The 10,231-nt window shown below is 37.8% G+C and overlaps 1 pseudogene across 1 annotated transcript; it reads right to left on the minus strand.

The window, feature by feature from the left end:
* Positions 1–330: 330 nt before the first annotated feature.
* Positions 331–2,558, minus strand: LOC311616148 (cold shock domain-containing protein E1-like; annotated as a pseudogene). Its single transcript has one exon. The product of its transcript is annotated as a cold shock domain-containing protein E1-like (transcript).
* Between the last annotated feature and the right edge of the window lie 7,673 nt (positions 2,559–10,231).

The following is a 10,231-nucleotide window of genomic DNA, read 5'->3' on the forward strand; positions in this document are numbered from 1 at the left end:
GGGAAGCCCTGAGGAGGTATGATGACCAGAGGCCTGAAGCAGCTGAAGGCAGAGCTGCCGCCATCTTTGCCAGGTTAATTTGCATACTCACTCCTGATTGGCTATGGGCATTGTGAAGTGTAGTCAATTTACATATTTAAAAAAATTTATAGATAACACAAGGAAGGTGTTTAAAATAGGATAATAGCTCAATAGAATAAGTATCCCAGATTTTGGGGAGGGATGAAGAATCCTCCCAACTTGATTATCATGGATTAATCATGTGCTTTATAGATATGGTTAGTCAATGACAACAGACTGACAGATCTTTTTTTCTGTACCAAGTCCCTTTCAGTTATCTGGTCCCCTTGGCTGAGGAATACCATTAGGCCAAGAGCACTGGCATTATCCAGCACTGGCATGTTCCTCAAGAGATTTACCAACCTATCAGGTAGTGAAGCTGCAACAGCCTTTGGGCCCTCTCAGACTCACCAAACATTACAAACACTGCACGTGCCAGTGTGCTGATTAAAAATCACCTCATCTCCAGCTTGTAGCTCAATGCCATCCTGAATGTCTTTCACCTGGAAGAAGAGCTTCTTGCTATATTCTACTTCATAGTTAAAGAAGCCAAACTGATCTTTCACACATCTACAGTGGCCCTATACAGAGGTGTGATAAGCCATAGACTGTGCATTTTGGCCTAGGACACATAATTGGAATTTGACACTTTCCTCTATCTGCAGGCAATCTCTTTTGTTGGCCATTCCAACTATCCCAGATGGATAGACCTCACCTTTTATATCCCCTTCCTCCACAATCTCAATGATTTCTTGATAGTCTGTGTTAGATCAACACTTCTCAAGGGGCGAATGACTTTATCAGAGTAGATGTAGGATCTGCTTCTTCAGTATATTTTGTTGACTTTTTCTCCACTCACTTTGTTACTTTTGCCTTTGCATCAGTTGTACTTGAGCATGTCCCCCAGTTATAGGCTATTTACATCACCAGAGAACTCACTGAAATGGAAAAATATGTCCTTATCATGATTTCAATAAATCCAAAAGTATCCTTCAGAATTGCCACATAATCCAAGAGCATCTTGGAGTTAGAATTACGAGCTAAAAGTTGCACACAGGCCTCTATTTGTTACTAATACTAAATTTAACTTTATCCCCTATTTGAGAAGTAGATTCGTTCACATCCTTGGCTTGAAAAAAAAAGAAAAGTCAATTTCGACCCACAATCATTATAAGCAACAATACCATCCTCAATCTCTGTTTTCTTGCCTTTATTTGGGCTAGTGGTTTTAGGGTTGGAAAAAGTGGATTCTTTTTCTTGAGTGCCCAGAAAATGATGATTTGAATGGAAATGAAATAAAACCATGCCCTTAGGAAGTTCTTTAATCCTAATATGATTTCTTTGGGCAGAGAGCATATCAGGAACCACAGGAAACTTTACTTCATCTGCAATATGGAGCTGGTACCCATCCAGAATTTCACTATATTAGAAGAACATATGAATATCAGAATCCACACACTTGATGAAACCAAAACCATCTCTCATGGCAGCAATTACACCAATTTCTTTGACTTCATTAGTGAACTGAAATGTATTTGATTGAACTTCTAAGTTGGTTGCTCATTCTAATTTTTCATCTCAATATGTTGAAATAGTAAAGCTAACATGATTGCCTTCCAACAGGGTCACCTTGAATTTTGTATCTTTATCTCCCAAGAGAAGATCTTTAGGAATCACAAAATTAACTTTAAAGCATCTTGGCAGTGGGTCATTCTGGTTTTTACTGGTAATTTTTGGGATAACTTTGGTTACAGTTCCTTCAAAATGTTCTAAGCTAATAGTTTGAAAATGACTGTTCTTTGAGGCAATAGTTTGACATGTACTGCAATTTTTTGATCATTTCTGTCTTTGATTGTGAATTCCACCTCATCTCTATGCTGTAAGACTTCTAAGTCACCCTTAAATTCACTATAGTGAGAGAATATCTCTTTTACAACATCACCTTTTTCAATAAAGCCAAATGTCTCCTTCATGGCACAAAGTACTCCCTGACAGTGGGCTTGTTTATTTCCAACAGCATAATGTTTTGAGCACTTACAGCATCAGTATGTTTATTGTTATCAATTAAAATTTTTTATTTTATCTCCAGTTTCCAGCTGAATGTTCCCTTCCATATCTTCAGGGATGTAAGTCAGATAAAATACTTCTTGTCCATTCATTCGGTCTTCAGGGAGCATTTCTTGTTTTATCTTTACCGGTTTAACAGCAATGGGTTTCCCAGTCTGCCAGTCAGATGATACTTTGAATTCAACATCATCTCTTACTTTTAAGTACTGCAGGTAGCCATTATACTGTGAACAGTGGAAGAAAAATCTAGCTTGACCTTCTGAACACTGAATAAATTCATAAAAGGTTAGCAGTTTTTCAATAACCCCAGTTTCATGAAATGCTGCTGAAGTACTATTGGGGTACCCATTGTGTCCATTGTTGTGGAGAAGGTTTGAATCAAAGTTCATCTCACAGTGATAATCAAATATTGCACTTTCAGTAGGACTTGCTGATTCTTCTTTTTCAGCACGTTTCAAAGAATGAATGTTGCTAGTATTAAAAAGAAAAAAAGAGTGAGAGAAAATGGTCTATCAAGATAATAAAGAATACAACTGCTGTTGCACCAGGCAATCTCACAGTATAGCACTGAAGAAAGTACTAGCAGCATTGGGAAGTGTTCTTTCAGAACTGTTAAGTAATCACAAACTTCTTGTTTCAGTTCACCATAACTGTACTCTTCTTTGGTCTTGTTGATTTGTTTTTTGCCTGATCTGAACTTGAAGCAGCAGTTTCGGGTGATAAAGTCTGTTCTGTTGCACTTCATGTGCAATAATAGCTCAGCACACCTCTCCAGCGTCATCATAAACAATACAGCCCATGAGAATTTTTAAAGTACCCTCTTAAGCCACAGATTGGGAGAAAATATTTGCAAAAGACATCTGGAAAAGGACCGTTATCCAAAATATAGAAAGAACTCTTAAAACTTAAAGAAAACAACTCACTTAAAGCAATGGGAAAGAGATTGGAATAGACACTTCACCAAAGAAGATAAACAATGTTAAATAGTCACATGAAAAGATGTTTAACATCCTATGTCATTAGGAAATTGCAAAATAAAACAACAATGAGATACCACTACACACCTATTAGAATGACAAACTGCAAAACATTGATAAAAACAAATGCTAGTGGAGATATAGAGCAGTGGGAACTTTTATTCCTTGCTTGTGGGTATGCAAAATTGTACAGTAAAGTAAGTGTTCTTATCATATGTGTTAGTTTACTTGGGATGCCATAACAAAATACCACATGTGAGCCCCATAGAATTGGGATTGTGGTATTTTCATTTTCATTTGTCTCAAATTATCTTTTGATTTCTTCCTTGATTATTAACTCACTTATTGTTTAGTAAGATGCTATTTAGCCTCCAAGTGTTTGTGTGTTTTTAGAGTGGTTTTTGTTGTTTGTTTGTTTTGTAATTGCATACTAATATCATACAATGTGGTCAGATAAGATGCTTGAAATCATTTTAATCTTTTAAAATTTATTGACAATTGTTTTGTGTTCTAACATGTGGTCTATTCTGGAAGATGTTCCATGTGCACTTGAAAAGAATGTATATTCTGCTGTTTTGGGATAAGATGCTCTGAAATATATCCATTAAATCTATCTGATCAATATGTCATTTAAGGCTGCTCTTGCCTTGTTGATTTTCTGCCTGGAAGATCTATCCATTGATGTCAATGGGATGTTAAAATCCCACACTATGAGTGTATTGCTGTCAATATGTTCTTTTATCTCTAACAATATTTGTTTTTTTAAATATTTAGGTGTTCTTTTGCTGGGTACATAAATGTTTAAGAGGATTCGTGTTGGATTGATCTTTTTAATCATCATGTAATGTTCTTCTTTGTTGCTTATATAGCCTTTGTTTTAAAGTTTATTTAAGTTTATTTTGTCTGATAAAAGTATTACTCCCCCAGCTTTTTTGGGGTCTCCATTTGCATGAAATATCATTTTCTATCCCTTTTACTTTCAGTCTATATGTGTCTTCATTCTGAAGTGTGTCTCTGGTATATATGTTTTTAAATCCATTCAGCTATGTCTTTGGATTTGAAATTGTTATTGATAGGGACATATTTATTGCCATTTTAGTCTTTATAATTATGCCTTTCTTTTTTCTTTATTTTTCTTTTTATAGAAGTTCTTTTAGCATTTCTTATAATGCTGGCTTGTTGGTGATGAACTCCTTTAGCTTTTTCTTTTCTTCTTTTTGGGTTCAGGAAGATCTGTACCACTTCTTAATAGCTTTTCTGGGTAGGTTATTGCTTTTAAATATTTTAAATATTCTGTTCCATGAAATTATTAAATATTCTTCTGGCATGAAATATTTTTGTTGAAAAATCAACTGACAGTCTATGGAAACTCTAGCAATATTGTAGGCATCTGTCTTTCTTTTGCTACTTTTAAGGTTATCTCTTTGTCTTTAACCTTTACTAATTTAATTATGATGTTTCTTCTTACGGATTTATTGGTTCATATTGTTTTGGACTTTTTGCACTCCCTGGACATGTATGTTTTCCTTTTTCTTTTTCTTTTTACCAGGTTAAGAAAGGTTTTAGTCATTACTTCTTCAGGTAGGCTTTTCATCTCTTGCTCTCTCTTTTTTCTTTCTGGAACTACAGTGATGCAGATGTTATTATAATTTATGTTGGCCCACAGGTCCCTTAAACTATCCTCATTTAAAAGAAAATATTTTTGCTCTGATTGGGTGTTTCCTATTACCTTGTATTCCATCTGATTGGGTGTTTCCTATTGCCTTGAATTCCAAATTGTTTATTCAGTCTTCTGCTTCACCTAATCCCCTGCTGGTTCCTTCATTATTCTAGTGTATTTTTATTCCAGATATTGTATTCTTATTTATGACTGTTTTTTAATGGTTTCTATATTTTATGCTAATTATCTTTTTGTTTAACTTCTCACTGAGTTAATTGATTCTTCCCCTACATTTTTTGAACCCCATAAAACCAATGTTTTCAACTGTGTTTCTGGTAGATTGCTTGCTTCCATTTCATTTATTTCTTTTTCTGGGGATTTCTTCTACTTTTTCATTTGGGGCATGTTTGTATGTCTCCTGATTTTGGCTGCTTGTTTGCATTTGTTTCTGTGTATTAGGTAGATCTGCTATGTCTCCTAGTCTGGGTCTGATGGTCTTAAGTAGTAGGTGTCCTGTGGGGCTCAATGGCCTAGTATCCATGATCATCTGAGCTATGTGTTCTAGGAATGTCACTTGTGTGAGCCTTCCCTTTCTAGTTGATCTTTTATTGTTGTTGGTATTCTCATTGGTGGGATTGACCCTTAGGCTGGCTGATATTCCTTCTGTAATATTAATATCTTGTTATAAAAGGATGTAACTCAGGAGCAGCCAAATAGAAGAGATGCAGAGGGTAAGGTAGTGAGAAGGGGCATACACTTTCCCTACATCTTCACCTATTTACCAACCAGGAAGCTTCTTTGATGCCTTTTATTAAATTTACATTTTTAAAATTAAGTGTGTGTGGATTTTTAAAAAATTTATTTTGCAGAGGAAGAGAGAGAATGGAAACATCAATGATGAGAGAGATTCATTGATCAACTGCCTCATACACATCAAGCCTGCAACCTGTGCATGGGGGAATTGATAGGTTGATGCTCAACCATTGAACAACACCAGGTGGGCTAATTTATTTTTTCTTAACTGATCTCTCTTGCTAAAACTTCCAGAACTATGATGGATAGGAGTGGTAAGAGTAGGCACCCTTATCTTGTTCCTTATCCTATAGGTAAACTTTCAGCATTGAGTATGATGCTAGCTGTGGGCTTGTCATATATAGCCTTTATTATATTGACAAAATTACTGCTGTTTTAAACCTAACAATTTAAAGCAGTTATAATTTGTTATCTCCCAATTCTGAATTAGAAACCTTGAAGCATTATAGCAGGCTGGTTTTGGCTTAAATCTCTCATGAGGTTGCAATCAAGCTGTTGGCCAAACCTGCTGTCTCATCTAAAGGCTGTATTTTAATTATGTACTTTTGGAAGGTCTACATGTTGGCTGGGGACTGAAGTTCCTCGTCATGTAAGCCTCTTCATAGCTTCTAGAAGTGTCCTTCTATCACACCAACTGGCTTCCTCAAGGGTGAATGATGTAAGAGAAAGAGAGAGAGAGAGAGAGAGAGAGAGAGAGAGAGAGAGAGAGAGAGAGAGAGAGAGAGAGAGAGAGAGAAAGAAAGAGAGAGAGGGAGAGGATATAATGTAGAACTCACTTTTTAAACATAACAATATCAAAAGTGACATAGCATTACGTTAGCTATATGTTGTAATATAGACCAACTTTAGGACAGTGTCTAAGTAAACTACACAAGCAGCCAAGGATCATTGGAAACCATTTTGAAGATACTCATGTTGGAGATCTCCAACACAAGATGCAAACCTTTAAAAATTGTTGCTTTTATTATTTTAATCTGTATCATATAATTACTTATGGTGACATACAATTGTTATGTGTAAGTATGGGCAAGATAATCCCTATATTTCCTTTTCAACTAGAGACTGGGTCCATATCATTTTTGCACCATGTTAAAATGACTGGGGACTTCCCTTGTATAAGGAGTGGTTTGAGAAGCTGGTACCCTGAGGGGTGTTCATGTTTATTTAAGAATCAAAGAAAGATGAACATGAGGCTAGGAGAAAAGCTAAGGTGAGATATTGAGTGACTTTATGCTGTATTTAAATGGAAGGTTGAAGTGGAAATCTGTAGAGACAACATGCAGCACACTTAATAGCCAAGGGGGAAGAGAGAAAGAATTCAGGACTGTGTTGCAGGGTGGCTGAGCCTAAATGTCTTAGGAATTCTTATGGAATTCTTTTACAGTGCCAGGCATGCCTTGCTATATGTGGGAATGTTGGTTGGATATTTTTCCATTCTATTCCTTAAGGCTTTATATATTCTTAAATCAACTATTGGATGTTGATATAGGACATATTACACTCCATGCAGAATTGCTTTCCATCTTTGTATATGTAGTTGTTGGCTAATTTCTACTGCTTAGAGCTTTGCTGAGAATTTTTTGTCAGGAAAGTGAGTCTCCAAAAGCTCCAGTTTCCTATATAAGGGTGTATGAATTCAACTGCTCATCCTATAGGCTATTTTCCATGACAGAATAAGTTTAAAATTTTATAATTATGGAAATAAGAGGAAGGAATTAAAAGAATATTAGTCATTATGAAGCTTCATTGCATAAGTTCAGAGAGGAGTAAATAAATGCAGGCATCTCCCAAAGCTGTGTCCACAATTCAGAAATGGGGACGTGGTCATCACAGGCATTTTTACAATATTTCAAGTCTAATTGCAGTCTTACTCTGGTTTTAAGAAGTCATCTATACTAATAAAAGGATAATATGCTAATTACAACAGTTCAACTGGATATCTTCCAATCATCCAGTCCTCCTTTCCAACAAAGCCATGGTGGCAGGGGTTGAGGCAGAGGGGGTTAGAGGTTATCAGGCCAGCAGGGGAGCAGTTAGGAGCAATCAGTATGGCAGGGGAAGGCTGTTAGGGGCAATCAGGCTGGCAGGGGAGGGTAGTTAGGTGTGATCAGGCAGGCAGGCAGAGGAAGTTAGGGGAGATCAGGCAGGCAGGCAGGCAAGCAAGCAGTTAGGAGCCATCAATCCCAGATTGTGAGATGGTTGTCTGACTGCTGGTTTAGGCCGGTCCCGTAGGGATCTGAGAGTCCTGAATTGGAGAGGGTGCAGGCCAGGCTGAGGACCCTTCCTCCCCCCATGTTCATGAATTTCATGCACCTAGTTAATTAATAATAAGCCAATAAGATGTGTAGGAACCATATGGCTATGTTTGCATATTGATAAAATACTCTAATTAAACATATGCATTCCATGATTGTATGTTTATCAAAATGCATTACATTAAAAATATTAATTTACAGGTCAGTCAGGCACAGTATTTTGAAGTCCACTTTCATACAAAAATGGGGATTCTACTGGAAGTAGAAGATTATACATCATATTCTTATGAAGTGATGAACCTAACTTTTAAAAATATATTTTATTGATTTTTTTTTACAGAGAGGAAGGGAGAGGGATAGAGAGCTAGAAACATCAATGAGAGAGAAACATCGATCAGCTGCCTCCTGCACACCCCCTACTGGGGATGTGCCCACAACCAAGTTACATGGGACCTTTCAGTCCGCAGGCTAATGCTCTATCCACTGAGCCAAACCAGTTTTGACTGAACCTAACTTTTAATTTGAAATAATGGATGCACAATGCCTGACACTAAGAAACCTTTAGATATACATACCTTTTTTTCTAATTTAAATTTGGCCTTACACATAAAGTTCATAAATAATGAAAACATATTTTAAAAGCTAATTATAGACAGAAGCTAGTCATCAGAAGTACTCTCTCTGTATTTCTGAATTTTCTTAGTTCTCTGCTTTGAAGTGGATCTATGTTTTCTTCCTAGTCCCTGAGGTTTACTGATTATACACAGCTTCCCTCTGTTACCAACCCCCTTTACTGACTGATGCCATTGTGCTTCCCTGGAAGACAAAAAGGAAAAGAGAAGCCACATCTACGTATTTTCACACCTCTGGACATTTATTGAGTCATAGCTTGAAATGTAAACATATTCTGTTGAGAAAAAAAGAAACATTGATTTTATTGTGACATTTATTATGACATGTGGACTATTCTTTTCTTCATGGTTGACACTCATGTCCAAGAGTGAGGCACTGACTTAAGGAATTTGGCTTACTTCCCTAAAGCACTGTCTCCGCATAGGTGAGAGAGAAAGTGAGGTATGCAGGTGAGGCAGCTGGCTCCCTGATGCTGATCAAACAAGGGTAGCATTGCCATAAAAGTGGAAAAGCAGATTCTGGACAAACACTAGGTTCTTCTGTGCTCTTATATTTTGCTTTGGCAACATGAAGACTTAGTTTTTATAGCAGCAGATGTTTTTAATATTTGAAGGGAAAGAAACTTATCAGGCTCCATAACTGTGCCTATCACCAGTGTGCTTGCCAAGAAGGGGCCTCTGAACTGAACACCCAGAGGGGCAAATGACACACTCAGATGTCTTGAAAGGCACTTGGAGAATAGTTTATAAATAAGAAGTGAATTAATTCTCAGGGCTGGTCAAATTTCCTCATTGTTAGTTCATCATCATTTTGATCTTTAGCCATGAGGACATAATCTCTATATATAAAGAGCCAGGGTCTGTAACGTCCAAAATGACCGAACACCGGAAGTCAACCCTGCAGTCAGTGCTGGGTTGTGACAATTCAGCACTGACTGCCACTGCTACAGGTGTAGCGACCCAGCACTGACAGCCGAGGGGGCTGTGGATCAAGCCCAGAGAGAGGCCTGGAGAGAGAAGCAGGGTCTGATCCACAGCCTCCGTGGCAGCTGTTGATCAGCCCTTGCCTCTCTTTCTCTCTAAGCCTCTCTAGCAGCCACAGGGGCTTCTGATAAGCCCCACCTCTCTGATCAGGCCCAGAGATAGGCCCAGAGATGCTGACTGGCATAGAAACCAACCAATAAGAACCAAATATGGGTGAACTGTGAGGAGCCAATGGCTTCCTAGATGGTAGAGCTTTTGACATTGGCTGGCATAGAAACCAACCAATCAGAACCAAATCTAGGTGAACTATGAGGAGCCAATGGCTGCCTAGGAGGCAGAGCTTTTGATGCTGACTGTCATAGAAACCAACCAATCAGAACCTAAAATGGGTGAGCTGCGAAGGCAGAACCTAAGGTGGGATCTGAGGAGGGGTTTTAAGGGCAACAACTGTTTGGTGTAAGATGTAAGAAAGCAGTTCAATTTTTTAGTGACTGGTTTGGCAGTATAGTGCATATAGCTGCCTATCAGTCCAGATATAGGGATTATGTATTTTTTGTCTGCCAAGAGCATCTCCTCTTGCTGAAAAAGGCTCCCCACCTATTTAAACAATCCTATCCTATATAATCTATCTATATACTAAAAGGGTAATATGCTAATTAGACTGGGTTTACTGGCCATCTTCCAGATGTCTGACTTCCTTCTGGACAAAGCCATGGTCATGGAGGCTGAGGCAGAGGCAGTTAGGGGCAACCAAGCCAGCAAAGTGGGGGGGCATTGGGGTAG

The sequence above is a fragment of the Pipistrellus hanaki genome, assembly GCF_964339955.1.
Source record: "Pipistrellus hanaki genome assembly, chromosome: 2".
Taxonomy (NCBI): Eukaryota; Metazoa; Chordata; class Mammalia; order Chiroptera; family Vespertilionidae; genus Pipistrellus; species Pipistrellus hanaki.